At 37.3% G+C, this 21,055-nt stretch overlaps 1 long non-coding RNA gene across 5 annotated transcripts in view; it reads left to right on the top strand.

Moving 5' to 3' along the window:
• The window catches only part of LOC118655663, a 116,263-nt gene extending 98,144 nt beyond the window's left edge, over positions 1-18,119 (top strand). For all 5 annotated transcript variants that reach the window (XR_004967337.1, XR_004967334.1, XR_004967333.1 and 2 more), the window contains 2 exons: positions 11,170-11,302; positions 17,907-18,119. This is a non-coding gene — a long non-coding RNA (uncharacterized LOC118655663). The remainder of the gene's footprint in view (positions 1-11,169; positions 11,303-17,906) is intronic.
• Positions 18,120-21,055: the final 2,936 nt, after the last annotated feature.

The following is a 21,055-nucleotide window of genomic DNA, read 5'->3' as shown; positions in this document are numbered from 1 at the left end:
TATCTTGCCACTCTGCAATCAGTAATTTGAACAGCTTGAAATACTGTATGTCATCTTGCATTGCTTTCTCTTTGAAGCAAACACAATCACTGGATTGTTTTTCATTGATTTAAAAACACTGACTTGCTAAAGTATGAGCCTGTGTGCAGTCATAATTCTTGTCTTTTCTCCCTCGGCAAAGCCTGTGATAATTCTTTGAGTTTTAAGCAGGTGTCATGCATCAGATCCAAATGCTTAATAAATGCACCAGAAGTATATTTTCCTTAAGGCCTTATGTTTATCCCATTTCCATTTATCTTGTGAAATATTCTCAAATGCTTTTCTAAAATCCTGGGAAAGAGCAGGTTAGCATTTCCACTTAGCAAGCAGAGCTAGTAGGCGTCAGGTTCCCCTGTCTGTTTTGACCTTAACCAACATTGGTGATTCCCAGCCTGTGTGCCAAGGAACCTGAGGAGAGATGGAGTTATTGGATGGGACCCACCAATCCATGTGTGTACCGAGTATTTTTGTGGTAATCTGAATAAATATCTCTAACAAGAAAATTATTATGTAATTTTTTCTAAATGCATGTGAATTCTGCAGTGATCAATAAGATACATATATATTTAAAAATGATCTTGAATTCATTGTGGATTTTTGATCATTTTATATTTTTTCAATTAAAGGATAGTATTGGGTTACTTATATTTTTACATTATAACTGATAGTGCTCAATGAATTACATTTTAAGAAAAGGGGGCATTATTGACGACAGGTACCATACTGCCATCAAATTCAAATGCTTTTTTATCATATCCATACTGTGAGCTGGTTATCAGCAATTTCACATTCATTTTGATCCACAGCAAACTAATAACTTATTAATAATAATACAACAAACAACAACTATAATAGCTATTGTATTGGGTACCGGCAGTCATTTTGTTTTTACACCAACCCTGTGAAGTAATTATTATAATTCCCATTATAATAAGAGGAACCCAAACTCAAGGCTATTGCCTTAGGACCCTCAGCAAAGTAGTAGGTAATGTAGGCTTTAAATTTTAGCTTGGCCATCTGACTCTAAACTCCTTGCTCTTTTGACCCCATCACACTGCCAGAATAATATGACATGTGAGACATGCATATCAAAGTTGTGCTGATTCTAGAAGGCAGAGTGCCATGTACAGGATATGTCTGGACCTGCCCTAAATTCTGTCAAATGTAATCAATTATGATTTTTAAAGAACATTTAGAGATTTGTTTGTGAAATCCATGAATCATATGAATGCTCTTCAAGCCAGGCAATTACAGCAACTAATCCTTACCAATGAACCAGCAACCACCTACTAGACATGTCCAATTTTGACCTATTATTTCAAATATCAAGAGAGACTAAGAAAAAAGGGGAAAAAAACCCAAGCAATAAAATGAAAATTTAAAAGCATAGGGGAGAAAATGAGGGAAGAACTTCATGCCGTTTATGGACTTGAAAAAACTAAAAGATCTGGACCATTAGCAGCAGAGTCCCTGGAGGTTTCCAGGTCATTCTTTTAATTTCTAATTCTTCTGGTGAAGTAGGTAGTAGCCTCACCTACACACTCGCTTCTGCATTCTTTATCTCATTATTCTCCTTTCCGTGGAAAATCCTACTGTTTATTTACAATACAGAGTTTTAAAGAGGCTGAACTAAAATTGGCGGCTTCTGGGACATCCCTGCTAATGGATGGGATCCAAATTGGCTCTGCCATGAAGAGGCAGCTATGCCCACATAAGGATATTTTGGCTTAGTGCTTCTGTCATCTTATTGACAGGCAGACATCATCCAGGAGCAGGAAAATACAGCCAGGGCAAATGTTTATAGCTAGAGTGGTCAGCTGGTAGGAGCACTTGTCCGAAGAAAAGGCTATCTGATGTCATGTTTGACTCCTCATGTGAAGCACTTCATAATGTTGAACAAATCACTTAGCCTCTTAGTCCCCAATCTGAAGGGCAAGGGCCACAGTACATATGCCTACTGTCTGACCAGGGATATTTAAAGAAGGACTCAATTTATTTCATGGAGTCTTGACTATACAGGAGATAATGATTTTCTTTACTGATCCAAGAGCAGGGAAATGACTCTTGCTCTGTAGCTAATCTAGTGAGAGAGTCAAGTTCAGGAGAAAGAACATTCCTCCCTACCCTGAAAGGCTTCCCTTTAGATGTTTCTCATGGGCTAATATATTACCTGAAAGTGGGGACTCGGGGTGTATGTACAAAAATACATGTAGAAAGCGTATGTGTGAAACATAGATACATATACAGTATTTATGTAAAGATGTCTTTATCTAGACATTCCAGTGTAGCTCCTAGTTAAGCCACAACTTTTTAAAAGCAAGTCAGGTTTGACTACATTGTCTGTTTTAGTGAAGGAGCCACACAGATGGGAAAGAAGCATAGACAAATTGCTGTTGGCTCTGCTTTCCTTTATAACAACATCCGATATTTTTAGTTTCTTTTTGTTTCTGCGTTGTGCATGTCTCTGCCTCATATAGACTCACTGCACATTGTCTTCGCCAGTTTTGCCATTTAACTTTTAAATTTCCAAGGTCAGACGATACCATGGCAAAGTCCCTTTTTCAGATGAAGACGATAGGCAGAAAGAACTAACTTAATATTATGGAAAAAATTCTTATTAGTAGACCAGATAATCTATATTTTTGACCTCATGGTGGATACATATTTCTAGCTAGTGTGAAGTACATTTCCAACCTGGACAGACTTGTATACACCTTGGTCCAATAATTAGAATATTTTTTCTATGACAGTCCCTGTAATCATGTGATAAGCTGTGATATTCATTAAATGTGATTAATTAGATAATGTCCACATGAACCTTTCATATGTTGGCCACCTTGTTCTCACTCTTTTGAACTTTCCCTTCTGTAAATGGCAATAGCTGCTATTTTCATATCCAGGTTCATTGTGATGTTATAGTGTCAGATTGGAAAGGCATTAGTATGGTAGAAATCCCATCAAGTATTCCACTAGGCTCTCTCATAATTGTTATTATCCTAAAAAGCTGGTCTATGAGCAAAAAATAAAAAATATATGGCTCAAACAATGTGGCACCTTCTTAAAAAATTAATCATAGAGTCACCATGTGACCAACCAATTTTACTCCTAGGTATCTACAAAACCTGTGTTCATATAAACACTTGTCCATCAGTGTTTTAGCAGCATTATGCATAATAGCCCTAAATTACAAACAACCCAAATGTCTATCAACTGGTAAATGAATAAAGAAAATGTGCTATATCCACACTATTAAATACAATTCAGAAATTGAAAGTAACAAACTATTATTGATACATGAAACAAAGAGGAACCTCACACACATTATGCTAAGAAGTCTAACACAAAGATTACATGATTATGTTGGATATTTACAATGTATATTACAAAATGTAGTATAATTGAACTTATATGAAATTTCTAAAAAAAGAAAATGTGAAAAAAATGCAGATCACTAGTTGGGTGGGGCTGGAGATAGGTGTGAAGATTAACTGCTAAGGACATGAGGCAACTTTGTGAGGTGATGAAAAGTTTTAAACTGGTAGGTTGTAATGGTTGCACAATTGGATATATTTATTAAAAATCATTGAGCTGACATTTATAATAGGTGAATTGTATGGTATACAAATTAGCCTCAATGAGGCTATGATTCTGAATACTTCAGTTTCTTGCTGTGTATTTCAGGACAATTACAGTAAGAGAGAGAGAGAAAGAGAGAGAGAGAGAGAGAGAGAGAGAGAGAGAGAGAGAGAGAGAGAGATACTCCCCTACCCAATATATTTCCCCTATGATGGACTTCTGTTTCCCAAATGTGCCAAATTTTACTCTGCTACAGGAAATTCTTCTGACCATGCTCTGCCTGGAACATTCTTTCCCACCATGTTTATCAACCCACATTGTTGCTAAGATTACCTCCTCAGAAAGTGCTTCCCTGGCTTTATGAAGGAGATTTTGGTCTCAATAACATTTTGCTGCTCCGTGTGAATTTATTATAGTACTTTACCCAGCTTTGAGTTAGTTTTATTTATGAATGTATATATTTTCATAAAATTTTCAAAATTTCAAAGAATCTACAGAAATGAATAATTTTTTTTGTTAGTGCCTGTTTTCAAACCAGAATGACCAGAATGTGCTGGTCCAGGCACTGCTGATAACGCAAAGCAATGTAATCACAAACACCAAGAATCATTTCATTCAGTATTTGTGCGTTTTTAATTCATCGACAGTTGTCAGTTTTGTACCATAAACTTTATCTTTAATGTATCCCCATAAAAAAGTCTAGTGGCATTTTAGGATAAATTTTCCTTGTTCAAAGCTTAGTCTGACTTCATCCATTATTTCAAATCAGTTAAACCTGAAAAGGAATGAAAATTGAATTATCAACTGATAAAGTATTTATACATTTTTGGGTCTGTAGTCTCTCCCCTAATAAAATATAAGGCCTTTAAATGCATTCTACAGTGTGTGCATTTAATATTTTTGGGAGGAATTAATGAATGAATGTATAAGAATATTCCTGTATTAAGATATGAAAGGTTATGCCATCACCAGTTTGGCTCAGTGGATATAGAGCGTCAGCCTGCAGACTGAGGGGTCCTAGGTTTGATTCTGGTCAAGGGCACATGCCCAGGTTGCAGGCTCAATCCCTAGTAGGGGGTGTGCAGGAGGCAGCTGATCAATGATTCTCTCTCATCATTGATGTTTCTCTCTTTCTCTCCTTCTCCCTTCCTCTCTGAAATCAATAAAAATATATATTTTTTAAAAGATATGAAAGGTTATAAAAACCCTGAGCAATTTAGGTGGGCCTTCCTTTTAGTTTTTTTTTTTTTCAAGGATTTCCATTGCCATGAATAGACTTGCTTTATCCAGCAAATACTGGTATTCCTTGAAATGTTCTAGAATTGACCTAGTATTCTGAGGATCTCTGAATGGGTGTAAGCCTTGACTGGCAGAGGATTCCCATATCTGTGAGGGACACTGTAACTTTTTCAAGTCTATCTCCTAAATATCTCACATGACCTCATAGGCATAGAGCTCCAGATTTATTCAGCAGCTGGAATTATCAGTGGCTAAATATAGTTTTTGACACCTCATCAAGCTCTTTTAAAAACCTATTTTTTAAAAATTCTCACCCAAAGATACTTTTTTCACTGATTTTTAGAGAGAATAGAAGGGAGGGGAAGAGACAAAGAAAGAGAAACGTTGATGTTAGAGCCATATTGATTGGTTGCATCCTGCATGTGCCCTGACTGGGACCAGGGATTGAACCTGCAACCTACATACATGCCCTTGACCAGAATTGAACCCTCGACTTTTCGGTGTGCGGAACGATGCTCTAACCACTACAAAACACTGGCCAGGACTTAAAAACCTATTTTAAAAAGTGAATCAGATCTTCCCTGGCTGATGCTCAGTTGATGGAGTATTATCATGCACCAAAAGGTCGGCTGTTCTAATCCCAGTCAGGACACATATCCAGGTTGTGGGTTCCATCCCAGGTCGGGGTGCCTACAGGAGGAAACCAATCAATGTTTCTCTCTCTCATTGATATTTATCTCTCTTTAAAGTCAATAAACATATATATATATATATATATATATATATAATTTTTAAGTATATATTTTTATTATTACATATATATATTTAAAAAAGTGAGTCAGATCTCCCAGTGTGCAAACTATAATATAAAACTAATGTAAGTTAACTGTAGCCTAAATAATGAGGCTTCCCAAAAACCTAATCTCCCTCCCAGGAAGTAGTTTATACTCTGAAAAAAATATCACTCATTACATAATATGACAAAATAATGTAATATAGTTTTAATAGCTACAGTTAATACATTAAACATATGGTTTCTTCAATAATCACTAATTTTTACATCTCTCACTACTAATTATGGTATTAAATCGCTCACTCCTTAATTTGTTCTGTCAAAGTTTTATTTATTCCAGACTGAATGGTGATCTAGTTGAGACTTTTACACTTCTCCCATTAGCTTAACATCATTTATATAGAGCCGCTGTGTGTTCTAACAGTTTATTATCATATTATTTTTGGTGACTTAATTTTCCTATGATGATTGTCTAATTTAGCCATTCCAGCTATGAAATAGTTTCAAAGGATATTTCAAAAACTTATAAGACTGTTGATATTTATAGCTCTATATAATTTTAATACCATTTTTGGTAACTTCCAGTTACAATCATCAGCCCTTTTCAGCTGCCTGATTGCTGCAGGATAACTCCTCTACTGAAGTGTTGTTCAGGCAAACTGGGCTGTTGGCTTGAGAAGAGTCAAAAGATCCACAGGAAATATTTTTGGGGCTGAAAGAAATTGAACTCAGTAACTGCTTGTTACTTTATAGTGTCATATGAGTATTAGGTGTCTATTTCTGCCTAAAGTGAGGGAGGCTTTGTGAGGAGTGTGGGAGTGGACATACACCCTTTGCAAAAATTAACTCAAAATAGATCACAGACATAAGTGTAAAGCACAAAACTATCAGACTCCTAAAGGATAGCACAGGAAAAAATCCAGATGATCTTGGGTTTGATGATGACATTTTAGATGCAATATTAAAGGCACAGGGCATAAAAGAAAGAATTGATAATCTGGACTTTATTAAAATTTAAAACTTCTCTTCTGAGAAAGACAGTTTCAACAGAATGAGATGAGAACTCAGAGTAGGAGAAAATATTTTCAAAGGACACATCTGATAAAAAACTGTTATCCAAAATATACAAAGAACTTTCAAAACTCAACAGTAAGAAAACAAACTATCTCATTTAAAAATGGGCCACAGGTCTTGACAGTCACTTCACCAAAGAAGATATACAAATGGCAAATAAACATATGAAAAGATCCTCCATATCATATGTTATCAGGGAAATGGAAATTAAAACAACTAGGTCCCACAACACACCTATTAGAATGATCAAAATCCAAAGCACTGACAATACCAAAAGCCGGTGAGGATGTGCAACTACAGGAAGTCTCATTCATTGCTGGTGGGAATGCAAAATGGTACAGCCACTTTGGAAGACAGCTTGGTGGTTTCTTACAAAACTAAATATACTCTTAACATATGATCGAGCAATCATACTCCTTGCTATTTACCCAAAGGAATCGAAAACTTATGTCCACACAAAAACCTGCACATGGATGTTTATAGTATCTTTATTCACAGTAGCCAAAACTTGGAAGCAATCAAGATGCCCTTCAGTAGGTAAATGGCTAAATAAACTGTGCTGCAGTCAAACAATGTAATATTATTCAGTGCCAAAAATAAATGAGGTATCAAGTCATGAAAAGACTTGGAGGAAACTTAAAAAAAGTATATTACTAGGTGAAAGAAGCCATTCTGAAAAGGTAATATAGTGTATGATTTCAACTATTTTACCTTCTGGAAATGACAAAACAGTGGAGACAGCAAAAAACCATTGCTTGCCAGAGGATAAGGGAGAGAGAGAGAGATAAATAGGCAGAGTGTAGAGGGTTCTCTAGGCAGTGAAACTACTCTATATGATGGATACACATCGTTATACATTTGTACAAATTCATAGAATGCACAACACCAAGAGTGAACCCTAATATAAACTGTGGACATTAGGTGATAATAATGTGTCAGTGTAGGTCCATCATTTGTGACAATATACCCCTCTGGTGGGAAATGTTGATAATGAGGGAGCATATGTATATGTGGTGGTTGGAAGTAAATGAGAAATCTCTGTACCTTCTGCTTAATTTTGCTCTGAGTCTAAAACTGTTTTTAAAAAATGAGGTCTGTCCTGGCTGGGTGCCTTGGTTGGTTGGAGAACTTTTCATACGCCAAAAAAATCGAGGGTTCAAGCCCCTGTCAGGGCACATACCTAGGCTGTTGTTCAATCCCAGGTCAGGGTGCATGTGGGAGACAACCAAGTGATGTTTCTCTTACATCAATGTTTCTCCCCTCACCCTTTTCTCTAAAATCAATAAAAACATATCCTCGGGTGAGGATTTATTTTTTAAAAAGTCTATTAAAAAAATCATTTTGTAATTTCATGTCCCTCTCTAGTTTCTTCTCCATTTCTCTGCTTTCTTTTAAAGCATAACCTTTCAAGACAGTTGTTGATACCCACTATGTCTAGGTCCTCTCCTCTGTTCTCTTTTATTCTCATAACAACAGGCTTTTAAACTAATTTCTCTACTACATGTATCTCTCAAGTTTATCAGTGTTTACCATGTTGCTAAATTGTTGATCCCTGATCATCATCGTTTGTGAGACACTTTTTAAAAAAATGAATCACTGAAGCCTCCTTCTTCCTTCTTAAAATAATTTCTTCACATGATTTTAACAACAGCATTCTTCCTTGGTTCTGTTTCTACATCTCTGGCCACTTCTAAATATCAGAGTGCTTGATCTCCTACATTATAACTCTTTGCTTCTTTGTACTCCCTCCCTCAGCAATATAATGCAGGCTAAAGGCTTAAACTCCATCCTTCTTACTCTTTTAGACAAAAACTTTGCATTCATCTTTGCTTTTTTTGCCCCCTTACACATATAGAAACCAACTTATATGGAGACCTATTGACTATACTTTATATATATTGTTAAATCTAGAATTTGACCACCTCTTACATCCTTCATGAGTAACAATCTTATCACAGTCAACATAATTTCTTGCCTGGATTATTGCTATAACCTCCTAAGCGAGAGCTCTCTCTCTCTCTCTCTCATTCTCTCTCTCTCTCTCTCTCTCTCTCTCTCCCTCTCCCTCTCCCTCTCCCTCTCCCTCTCCCTCTCCCTCTCCCTCTCCCTCTCCCTCTCCCTCTCCCTCTCCCTCTCCCTCTCCCTCTCCCTCTCCCTCTCCCTCTCCCTCTCCCTCTCCCTCTCCCTCTCCCTCTCCCTCTCCCTCTCCCTCCCTTTGTCCCCGTACAAAGTATTCACAACATAACAGCCATTTGAATCCTCTGTACAAAATCTTCCAGCTGTTTTCCATGAGATTCAGAGTAAAAGCCAGAGCCTTATGAAGCCTCACATGAACTAGCACATTCTAGATAGTTTTTTTTTTTTTTCACTATCTGATCTGCCTTACTATCGTTCATTAAATACTCTTATTGTGGTCACTCCTCAGGTTAAGGAATTCCCACTGTTTGTTTTTTTTAAACACAGGTTCTACTTTCTAACCCCAATCACCCATTTTTATTAAGTAGACATTTTATGAGCACCTGGATTTTATGGATGTATAAAAATGATTAAAATATTTCCTGCCCTCAGGGAGTATTTACAGTTGGAGAAAAGACAAAAATGCAATGAATAAATACAAGATCAGTAACTAGTATTGAATGTGTGCACAAAACACTGGTATAATGAGCAATCAATTAAAATGACCTGATGTAGACCTAGAGGATCTTAGAGAAATAGCATTTGTTCTAACTGATGTTAGGTGATCTCTGCGCTTTGAACTGTGTCCCAGTTTTCCACACTCCTTTAGTCATACTTATAGACCTAACTGAAGGCAATATGCTGGCATTTGTATACAAAGATAATTATCTTTGGTCCCACATATTAAATTTATGTAATGGTATGTATTTATAAATTTGCACTGTAGCTTGTGCTGCTTGTGGTCAGTAGAGAGAGAGAGAGAGAGAGAGAGAGAGAGAGAGAGAGAGAGAGAGAGAGAAAAGAAAGAAAGAAAGAAAGGAAGAAAGAAAGAAACAAGGAAAGAAACAAAGAAAGAAAAGAAAGAAAGAAGTTTACAGATTCCTTATTTTGACCCAGAAGTTCTCACATAACACATGAAAAATTGCTATCCTACTCTCATTGATGGAGGCAAAGTTCTATGCAAATGCTGGCCTGAAAGTGATAGCCATTTTTGTATTCACCCCCCAAAAATGTGTTAAAATACAAGTGAGTGAGTGACTGTGACAGGTGTATCAGCTCTAAGCCATAGAAAAAGTAGCTATTCATGAACTTTAGCATATTATTCTTATTAAATTACTGTAACATCTATCAGGTGATAAATTATTAGGCAACAATACCACGGTTTTAAACAACTGTTCCTTTCAGTGGATCCACAGAAGATATAGTATTTCAGAATTTACGTTAATCTGTTAAAAGGTAGTATGATGTATTGACAAGAACATGACATTTTTGGACTTCAAAGGACTTCAGTCTGGTTCCATGCTATAAAATGTATAAATTGCATGATATTAAACAATCCACTTAGGAATATTAGTCTCAATTTAATTATGTGTACCATGGAATTATCTTAACTGCAAAATAATCAACAGTTTTGACTTACTATTATTATAGCTGCACCATCAATGTACGTTACTTGTCTTTTCCTATTTTGCCCTCATCTCTTTCATTTTTCTTTCTGGAATAGAGGTAGATCCACAATGCTTTGACAGTTTGCTTTTTCTAGTCCATCACAAGCTTCTCTGGTGAACTGGGAATTTTACAGTTGGGTTGGTAGGATGCAACATATGATCAGAGGACTGTTGGTCATACTGAATTACCAGAGAATGTTTCAGTGTTGAATTACTCATTATTTTAAGAAATTTTTCTATTTTTTAAATCTTCTGGGTGAGGTAAGTGAGGAGAAGGACCAAGCTGATTATTGTTTCTAAAGAGAAATTGAAAAGATTGGGAAAAGAAGGCAGCAGGGAAAATAAAACATCTTTAGACGTTCAAGGGACATGTTTCTGGGAGAAAACTCTGAATGCTTGGTGTGTGCTTGTGATTAGAGGGGTCCACTCTGCTCCAATAGAGGAGGGGGCCCAGCTGTACTCTGGCTACTGGGGCCTGATTGGGAGGCCACCCTCAAGTACTTTGCTCTTGCACTCTGCTGCCTCTGGTCCATCAAGAGCTGTCTCACAGAGTCTGCAAAGTTTGAGCTTGAGGTAGAGACTGGTGGTTGTATGAAACAAATCTATTCATTAATTCCACAGATTTTTTTAGTGCCTAATATATGACAGGGATAGTGTAGACAAAACATACAACAATCCTGTTCTCGTAAATTGTATATTGCTGAAAAGTACAAGCCTCTTTACTACTCACTGGATATTTACTCTCGACTCTCCTCCCCCGATGGGATTTTTTTGGATTATCAATATAATAACCTGAGCATTCGCATTGTGTTTTTATTGATACAGGTTGCCATTTTAGAAGCACTTTGGTACGATGGGAAAAACACGTAACTGAGAATCAGACTACATAGATGCCATTCCATCTGCCACTAATTAGGTACACGGGCTTCAGCTTATCACACAGAGTCCAAAGAAAGTGGTAGGTTCTTTGATCATTTATATCACCTCTCTTGTTCTCAGTCTGTGTGGTTGATGATCTATCAGGCAAAAGAGAGGAAGTTCTCTTCTCCTGAATTATCTTCAACATAAAATCATGTGTCCTATTTTAACTTGCTCTCATTTCTCTGCAGAAGGAATAGTGGGCACAGAATTCAGGCTTCCATGATACCCAGATTTTTTTCAGTCAGATGTTTCTGGATTTGAGATCAGAATGTGCTGGTCTGAGAATAATCTGTCAGATAATTAAAACAGAAGTCGATTTAATATCTCCTGGGGTGGACTGCTGTTCCATTGTTTGGGATCAGGTGTTTTGGCTAATAAAAGACAAGGCATTTTCTGCTTCTTCCAGGAACAGTAAGACTGAACTTCGTTTAAATACTAAAAATTGTTCAAAGTCTGGCAGAGACTTGCAGATGTCCCTAATATCTATTTCTCCTTTTCTTTAGTAACAGAATTTACAAATTATTGGTTGGCATGTTAATATTCAAAATCAAGGCAAAAGTTTCTAATTATCTTGTAGTTTAGAGTGGCTCAGTGACCAAGGTCTGGCCAAAGGTATGTTATGTGAACAATTTCTTCATAGTGCCTTTAACAAAAGGGCGGGCTCTGTTTTACATGCCATCCCCCCTTCCCCCGCCAACTTTTCCAAGCTTAAATTGAGGACCCTGTAGCCATGGTGGTGAGCCATCTTCCAATCTTCAACTGAAGACGGGCAATGGGTGGTGAAGTAACATTAAAGAAGGATTTGGGGTCTCCAGTTATTTGGAACTGCCACATGAGCCTTGAACTACCTCTTCAGTCTTTGATGATTTTCTTAAACCATTTAATATTATGGCCTATTTGTTTCTTAAACCATTGAACGTTATAGCCTAATGTACATCTCAATGAATACAAATATAAATTACTCAGGTAATAAATAAACATACAATGTTACATTATCAGAAATTTTCTTTGACCTGTAACCAAGCCAATTCAGCAATATCCTACGTGAAAAATATCTATCTATCTATCTATCTATCTATCTATCTATCTATCATCATCTATCTGGAGAATATTGAGCATTTTAGAGATGATCTATAAGAGTGTGGTTTTAACATATTCTTTCCTTCATTACTGTTCTTTGGAGTAAATGTTGAAAAACATGATGAAAACAGAAACATCTGATTGAATTTGAAATTCACATAATTTTTAAATTACACTTTTAAAATTGTAATTCTGTTATCAATAAAACATTTGTTATAATCCATGATCATTGAAAATCACACTAAAATAGAGAAGGCCTGAAAAGTGCATAGAGAACTTAAAAATTATTGTGTTGTGGATACACTAATATGGGTTTCCTGATTTTAGACATTGATCTTCTCACCAATAATAATACATCCATGATTGCATTAGGCTGCTAAATTTGTTTGTAAAAAGGTTTCTTGTAAACAGGCAAGAATAATTAAACCACTCAATATTAACTGAATAATATATTGATGATTTTAAAACAGTTTGGCTAACATTTTCTTCTGCTTTAGTAGTGATGTCGCTGTGAAATGTGAGGATAACACTTCATGTGTTACTATTTCTTGTGAAGTGATTTAATAAATGTTTAAACAAGTCATTACCATATTGACAGCATTTCTTATCATGAAACTGTAATTTTATATTGATTGTCCTGCTAGGCTTCCCACCCCCTTCCTCTGCCTGAAATGTGAGGATACCTAAACATGACCCTCAGAGAGTGCTACAGACTGCACTGTTTAGTTGTGGATGTTTGTTCTTGAGTCTTCCTCTCTTCAATATCAAAGAAGGAAGGACAGTCATCCCTTCTCTCCACAGTAAGGTTGTAGCATGTGTGGAAGGAGCAAATCATGTTTAGTACATTCTCACTGCTGGGAGAGCACCAAGTTAGCATCTTTGGAAGATAACAGTGGCTCATACACAAGTAACGTCAATAGCAGTAGCAGCCCGAAAGCCCCTTCTCAACTTGTCTTATGGGTTTCAAACTTGCAGCTGAGTAATAAGTATAGTTGAGCCTCCTGGCTCCTCCAGTTGAAGGCCACTATTTTACCTTCACAGATAAATAGACTTAAATTAGATTGATGACAGTCATTCTTTCAGTAGTAATTATGGAGCTACTATGTGCGTGATAAATAATAGCTAATCAGGTGCTATTTCTGTCCTCTTGAAGCTTTCAGTCAAGTAGTAAATCTGTATCCCTGGTTTTAGCTTCCTGTGGTATGTCCTTTTGCTGATGGGTGTCCATTTCTCTACGATCATCAGACTGCTATACTGAGAACTCTTCCCCATGAGTTTCATCAATGAGAAGAGAAAGCTTGACCTGAATATTATATAGTCCTTTCAGTTACACAGTCATGGAGCTGGAAAGTTTTCTTAGTTTATTGGCTGCATACTTATTCCTAAAGAAAGACTGGTTTTTTTTTTCCCCAGGAGTATGGCCATTCAGTTTCTGCCCCAACCCTTTTAAAAGGGTATTGTGCCAGATTTTATCTAATTTCTTGCAATATAATTCAGAATTTTCCAATTTATGATCATAAAAGTTATGAGGTCCGTATGGCACAATTTGATCTTAATGGGCCCATGTATAATCCTAGTGATGACCTATTTCTTCCTAAATTCTCAGAACTTAAGCAAATATTTAAAAACTTGTTCAGAGATATGATTTTCAGGTATGGGTTTTGGCATCTACCTTTTTTCTCAATTGAAAATCATACAGTTGCTCATCAAGTTTTATGTTATCTTTCCTTTCCTCCCTATAAATGTGAGACTGCACTGTATTCTTTTCCTATGTCACAGATGTTATTCTTCCTATTAGAGTTTTTCCATTATATCTGGGCCTTTTTCTTTATTCTCTGTTAGCATTCTCTGGCTTTTTCTTGTGTAGTCCAAGAAAATAGTTTCACTTTAAAATAGTTGTTCTCAACCAGGGGTGCTTTTGTCAGCCGAGGGGTCATTTGACAATGTCTAAAGACATTTTTTTGGGTGCACAATTGAGGGAAAACCAGCTGTGACTGGTATCTAGTGAATAAAAGCCCAGAATACTTGCTAAACATCTTAAAATGCAGAGGATATTCCCCTTAACAATGAATTATTTGCCCCAAAAGGTCAATAGTGTTGAGCTTGAGATAATTTGTTTAAAACAATTCAAATATTTATTTGTTCTTATTACGATGTTTTTAAAGAATATTTTCTTATTATGTCCCCTCTTATATCCAGTTAGAGAAGCTGCCAGTTACTGAAGTATTTTAGTATGCTTTCTTTCTTCACTGGTTCACTTACTACAAACATTGGAATATTTGCCTGTTCTAGGTACTATTTAGATAATACAAAGATAAGTCTTTGTCTCTGACTTTATTGTAAAAAAAATCAGTATCTGTGAATTAAGGTAATTATAGTTAAAGATAAACTGAATTACTCATGTCAGAGCAGACAGAAAGTGCCAGAGGAAGTTGGGAGGATTGGCTGTTTTTTGCTGAAGGGATATAGGAGATATAATGGGGTAGATAGCAGTGTTGCTGGGTCTTAAAGAATAATCATATTTCAACCATGCTAAAGTGAGGAAACAGAAGTGAGAAAGGAAGCACGTGGAACCAGGGCAGGCTAAAGGGACTGTGGTAGCAAGTTCAACTTGAGATACAGTACATGAGAGATGTGGTTGGAAAGTTCTTTGTTACCAAGATGTTAATGGTATAGGACAATTTTTGTTTGTCTGGAAAATGTCCACATCAGGATCATTACAACAGTTTTTCTTTTATGAGTAAAAATTATATATTATAAAATAACACATTTCATTATCTTATGTTGAACAAATCAAAATTTTAATAGCAATATGAATTTGTTTGGCATTGTCCTTAGTTTCCATGAGTATTTTTATTGCTTTATTTTACATCAGCTGATATTCTTCAAAATCAGCAGGCAAAAACTATTTTTTCTTTCAATTTTGAGTCTGAAAATTCACCTTGAATATATATATGCTCATAGCTTTAGGGGTCAAAATAACCTGAAAATGCATAATTTAGAAGAGGGTTCAATGATTCACTCCTACAGTTTGGAGTAAAAATAAATTCTAGCCTAAGATAATAAAATCTGATACAGAACATCTTTGGAAACATCCATATAGTAAATGTGGCATCCCAACAGAGGGGCGATATACAACTTTCTTCCTGTGGCTCTGAAGGGTCATTACATTCTCGAGTGTGTGTGTGTGTGTGTGTGTGTGTGTGTGTGTGTGTGTGTTTTGAGGGGAACTTGATTTAAACTGCTGATTCCTGGGTCCCTTTCTATATTGACTATATTGAATCAGAATTGGAAAAGACACAAGATGAAATGTTTTTGTTTTTTTTCTTACAAGTGCTTTAGGTGATACTACTTGTGAAAGTAAAGTTTAAAAAACACTGTTCTATCCCTGGCCAGGTGGCTCAGTTGGTTGGAGCATCATGCCATACACCAAAAGGTTGTGGGTTTATTTCCCTGCCAGGGTACATACCTGGGTTGCATGTTCGATCCTTAGTTGAGGTGCACACTGTCGGCAACTGATGGATGTTTCTCTCTCTCTTCCCCTCTTTCTTTCTCTCCTTTTCTTTCTCTCTGAAATCAATAAAACATATCCTTGTGTGAGGATTAAAAAAATGCCACTGTTCTAGAAGATGGAAGAGTTAGATGACTCAGGCTGTAGTGAAACATGTTGTGGAGGTGATAGTAAAAAAGTTAAGTAATGAACAGGATTCCAGAAATGTTGTAGCTTTGTGTAGATAAGTGAGGCCTAGGAGAATAAATTGAATTATGTATACTAAACAGGTTGAGATGAGAGAAACTATGGAAAATAAAAATATTTGATTGTGGTTAATATTACTGAGGGAGAATTCCTGTAGTTTTAAAAATAAATGTACTGATTCTGCTATAACAGTAGAGTTGTATATGCCTAATCATTAATTACCAAATCATTTTTGGTGATGTACCATGCACATGATTATAAAAAACATTATTGTTTTAGTATTCTCAGAATAAGCAAAGTTGGGAACATAAATGTCACTCCTTTTCCTTTTGTTGAGCTATTAAAAATATTAAAAAATCATTAGTTTTCATAGACATTCTATCTACCTTTTTGTCCTCTAATGGTATAGAACTTTAGGTGATGGCACCTAAATAAATTTTCTTCTGTTTTTATTCTTATTCTCTATGCATAAATTTCATAAATGATTAACTTGTTTTATGTAGTATACATATTTTTCCATTGGTTCAGGTATTATATTCATATTTTATTCTGTTGTCTTTGAAGTATGTAGATACTAAGTGTGTCTCTAAGATTCTCATCTCTAAAGGGGCTATGTCTATGTGGTCCTTATCACATATAGATACATTCTTTTTAAAAATATCTATATTTTTATTGATTTCAGAGAGGAAGGGAGAGGGAGAGAGAGATAGAAACATCAATGATGAGAAAGAATCATTGATCGGCTGCCTCCTGCACGTCCCCTATTGGGGATCAAGCCCCCAACCCAGGCATGTGCCCTTGACCAGAATGGAACCAAGACCCTTCAGTCCACAGGCTGATGTTCTACCCACTGAACCAAACCAGCCAGAACTAGATGTATTCTTAATAAATGTGTTTGTGTGTTTTTTTTTCATAATGAGGATGGCTCTCTATATAACTGATTTAAAGGATATGGTAAGACCTTTATTGTAATGTTATTACTTTTTAGCATGGTTATTTTTTATTCTGCAAAATCAGGCTGCTGGGATGTGTTGAGATGATCCTATGGATTAATTATGTAAAGCACTCAGCCTGGTAGGTGCCCAGTAACTATTGCTCCTTTCCTCCATTACCCAGGTAATAAACTGACTAAAAGAATTCCTGGCCTCCCACTGCCTCTTGCTAAGTTAGAGTGAAGATTACTTTGACTTAATGTGGAAGACTTCAGTGCTTCTCCCTGTGGGTCCCTCCCTTGAGGCGTCCTACACAGGTCTGCATGGCACAACTTAGGCACTGAAACGTGACTAGCAGTTGTGAATGAAAGGTGACTAGGATTAGCGAATGAAATGTGAGTGAGGTGCTGAGTCACTTCCTAGCAGAGGGTTCTCAGCCAGTGCATGTTCTCTTCTCCCTCTGCCACAAGGATGGGTACTGCTTCCCATAAAGGCTGCTGCATCCGCCTGAGTCCAGGGAGAATGCTCTCTGAGCCTGGAGCTGAGGCATAGCAGACCCACAGTGAGCACAAATCATGAATAAGAAATCAATATTTTTTGCTGGAAACCCCAGAGATTTTGTGTTCATTTTATGTCACATAAATAAACCCCAAAAGGGATTTGTGAGGAATAAAAGCAAGGAACACTTGATCAGAGCCTATTTGAAGCGCCACTTTCTGTATTAAGCCTTCCTCACCCATGGAAAGGGGTCATAGGAGTCCCCATTGCCTCTCAAATCCTTGTCTGGCCTCCTAACTTGGCATAGTGTCATAACCAGCTCTAAGATATCATAAATTGTTTGAGGGAACGTGTGCTCCTTTATAATTTCTGTGGAGATGGTATGCGCCAGTTTCTTCAAACATAACTGTGGATGTTGTATTTTACGTTTGTAGATGTATTTTACGTTTGAAAGTAAAGCAAGCTTTGGTGGGTCATTTTGCCATTGGCGCATGGATACAGCTGGATGTCCATACGAAGAGGAAGTGAAAAGTTACTCGTAAATTTGAGGCCTAAAAGTTTGGGGGAAGGCTGCTGTTTCCAGAGTCCAGGAGAAGAAGTCTTTCTGCTTGCATATGATTTTATCAACAATCCCAGGTCCAGATGCTCATTTTTATTTTATTTTATTATCTTTATTGTTGAAAGTGTTACAGATATCCCTCCTATATATTTCCCATTGATCCCCTCCACTCCTCACTCGTTCTCTGAGGCCTTCACCACAGTATTGTCTGTGTCCAGATGTTCTTTTAAGGAAGAAAGTATTTTTATAATTTTAACGCTTTCTGAATTGTTCCCTCAATGAATCATAGCATTTAACCTAAGCCATTTGTGCTATGGCAATATAACTTTTCTGGAAATTTCAAGAAAATGTAAATGGATTTTGAGCCTACATATTTGCAAAAAAATATGCCCATTCTGTAGTATCAATTGGATTCATAGAAGGCCATTAAGACATATTTATTAGCTTGTTAAACTGAGCTGCTTTTATTTCTAGAACAAGTGTCATAAAAATATTAAAAATTTTACAGAATTCCATGCACTATTCAGCACAAGGGATTAGAGACTTTTTACGTTTCTTTTCCTAAAGCAAGAGTTTCCTCTAGGCACCGATACATCTAAATATATAAAGAGCTAGGGTCTATAGGACTGAACGGACTGAACACCAGAAGTCAGTCCTGCAGTCAGTGCTGGGTCACTGAGGCAACCCAGCACTGACTGCTGCACTGCAGGTGCCGCAGTGACCCAGGACTGACTGCCAAGGGTTCTGCCAAGGGGTAATCAGGCAGGCAGGAAGAGACAGTTAGGGGCAATAAAGCAGTTAGGGGCAACCTAGCACTGACTGCTGCCCTGCAGGCAGAGCGACCCAGCATTGACTGCCATGGGGGCTGCAGATCAGGCCCAGAGAGAGGAGCAGGGTCTGATCTGCAGCCTCAGTGGCTGCTATTGATCAGCCTTTGCTATCTTTCTCTCTGGGCCTCACCAGCCACCCAGCCTCTCCCTCTCTCTGAGAGCCCAGCAGTTCAGCCCACTCTGCAGCAGTCTGGGGCTGCTGCTGATCAGTCCTGCCTCTCTGATCAGGCCCTGAGATAGGCATAAAGACACTGACTGGCATAGAAACCAACCAATTTGAACCAAATCTGGGTGAACTGCGAGGAGCCAATGGCTGCCTAGGAGGTAGAGTTTTTGATGCTGACTGGCATAGAAACTGACCAATCAGAACCTAATCTGGGTGAACTGCGAAGGCAGAACCTAAGGTGGGGGCTGAGGAGGGGTTTTAAAGGCAACAGCTATTTGATGTAAGGTGTAAGAAAGTGGTGCAATTTTTTAATGACCGGTTTGGCAGTATTGTGCATATGGCTGGCTATCAGTCCAGATATAGGGATTATGTATTTTTGTCTGCCAAGAGCATCTCCTCCTGCTGAAAAAGGCCCCCCCCCCCCATTTAAGCAATCCTATCATATATAATCTATCTATAATAATAAAAGGGTAATACCCTCATTAGACCGGGTCGACTGGCCATCTTCTGGACGTCTGACTTCCTTCTGGACAAAGCCATGGTGGTGGGGGCTGAGGCAGAGGCAATTAGGGACAATCAGGCCGTCAGGGGAGGACGGTTGGGAGCAAGATCAGGCTGGCAAGGGAGGGCAGTTGGGGGCGAGATCAGGCTGGCAGGGTAGGGCACTTAGGGGCAATCAGGCAGGCAGAGGCAGTTAGGGACAATCAGGCAGGCAGGAAGAGGTAGTTAGGGGCAATAAGACAGATAGGCAGGTGAGCCATTAGGAGCCAGCAGTCCCAGTTTGCAAGAGGGATGTCTGACTGCTCAATTTGTTTAGGTGTTGTATCTCGTTTATTGATTTGTGGATATTGTACCAACCTTGCATCCTTGAAATAAATTCCACTTGGTCATGGTGTATGATCTTTCTAATGTAATGCTGGATCTGATTTGCTAAGATTTTATTGAGGATTTTAGTATCTATGTTCATCAGGGATATTGGCCTGTAATTCTTTCTTTGTAGTGTCTTTATCTGGCTTTGGAATTAGGGTAATGCTGGCTTCATTGAAAGTGCTAAGAAGTGTGCTTTCCTCTTGAATTTTTTGGTATAGTTTGAGAAGGATAGGTTGTAGTTCTTCTTTGAAAGTTTAGTAAAACTCCCCTGTGAAGCTGCCTGGCCCCAGGCTTTTGTTTGCTGGGAGTTTTTTTTAGGACTGCTTCAATTTCCTCCTTAGTTATCAGCCTGTTGAGATATTTTGATTCTTCTTGATTGAATTTTGGTAGGTCGTATTTTTCTAGGAATATGTCCATTTCCATTAGGTTGTTAAGTTTGTTGGAATAGAGTTGTTCATAGTATTTTTTTTTTTTAACAATCCTTTGTATTTCTGTAGGTTCTGTTGTTATTTCACCTCTTTCATTTCTTCTTTTGTTTATTTGTGTCCTCTCTCTGCTTCTTGGTGAGCCTGGCTAGAGGTTCATCAATCTTGTTTATCCTTTCAAAGAACCAGCTCTTGGTTTCATTGATCTTTTGTATTGTTTTTTTTTTATTATTTCTATATCATTTATTTTCACTCTAATATTTGTTATCTCCTTCCTTCTGCTCATTCTGGGCTTTTCTTTGTGCTCGCTTTCTAATTCTTTAAGTTGTAGAGTTAGATAATTTATTACCAGTTTTTCTTGTTTCTTTGAGGTAGGCCTGTAATGCTATGCACTTTCTTCTCAGGACTGCTTCCACTGTGTCCCATAGGTTTTGGAGTGTTGTGTTTTCATTGTCATTCATTTCCAGGATGTTTTCAATTTCTTCTTTGATCTCTTTGGTTAACCAATCATTGTTTAATAGCATGCTATTCAACCTCCAAGTGTTTGAATATTTTTTATTGTTTTTTATTGTAGTTGATTTCTAATATTATGCCATTGTGGTCTGAGCAAATGCTTGATATGATTTCAATCTTCTTGAATTTGGAGAGATTTTGCCCGTGACCCAATATGTGGTCTATCTTTGAAAATGTCCCATGTGTACTTGAGAAGACTGTATATTCTGTAGCTTTGGGG

Source organism: Myotis myotis, unplaced genomic scaffold (genome assembly GCF_014108235.1).
Source record: "Myotis myotis isolate mMyoMyo1 unplaced genomic scaffold, mMyoMyo1.p scaffold_m19_p_5, whole genome shotgun sequence".
NCBI lineage: Eukaryota > Metazoa > Chordata > Mammalia > Chiroptera > Vespertilionidae > Myotis > Myotis myotis.
Note: the sequence above shows the minus strand (reverse complement) of the source record. Positions and strands in the feature narration are given on the sequence as shown.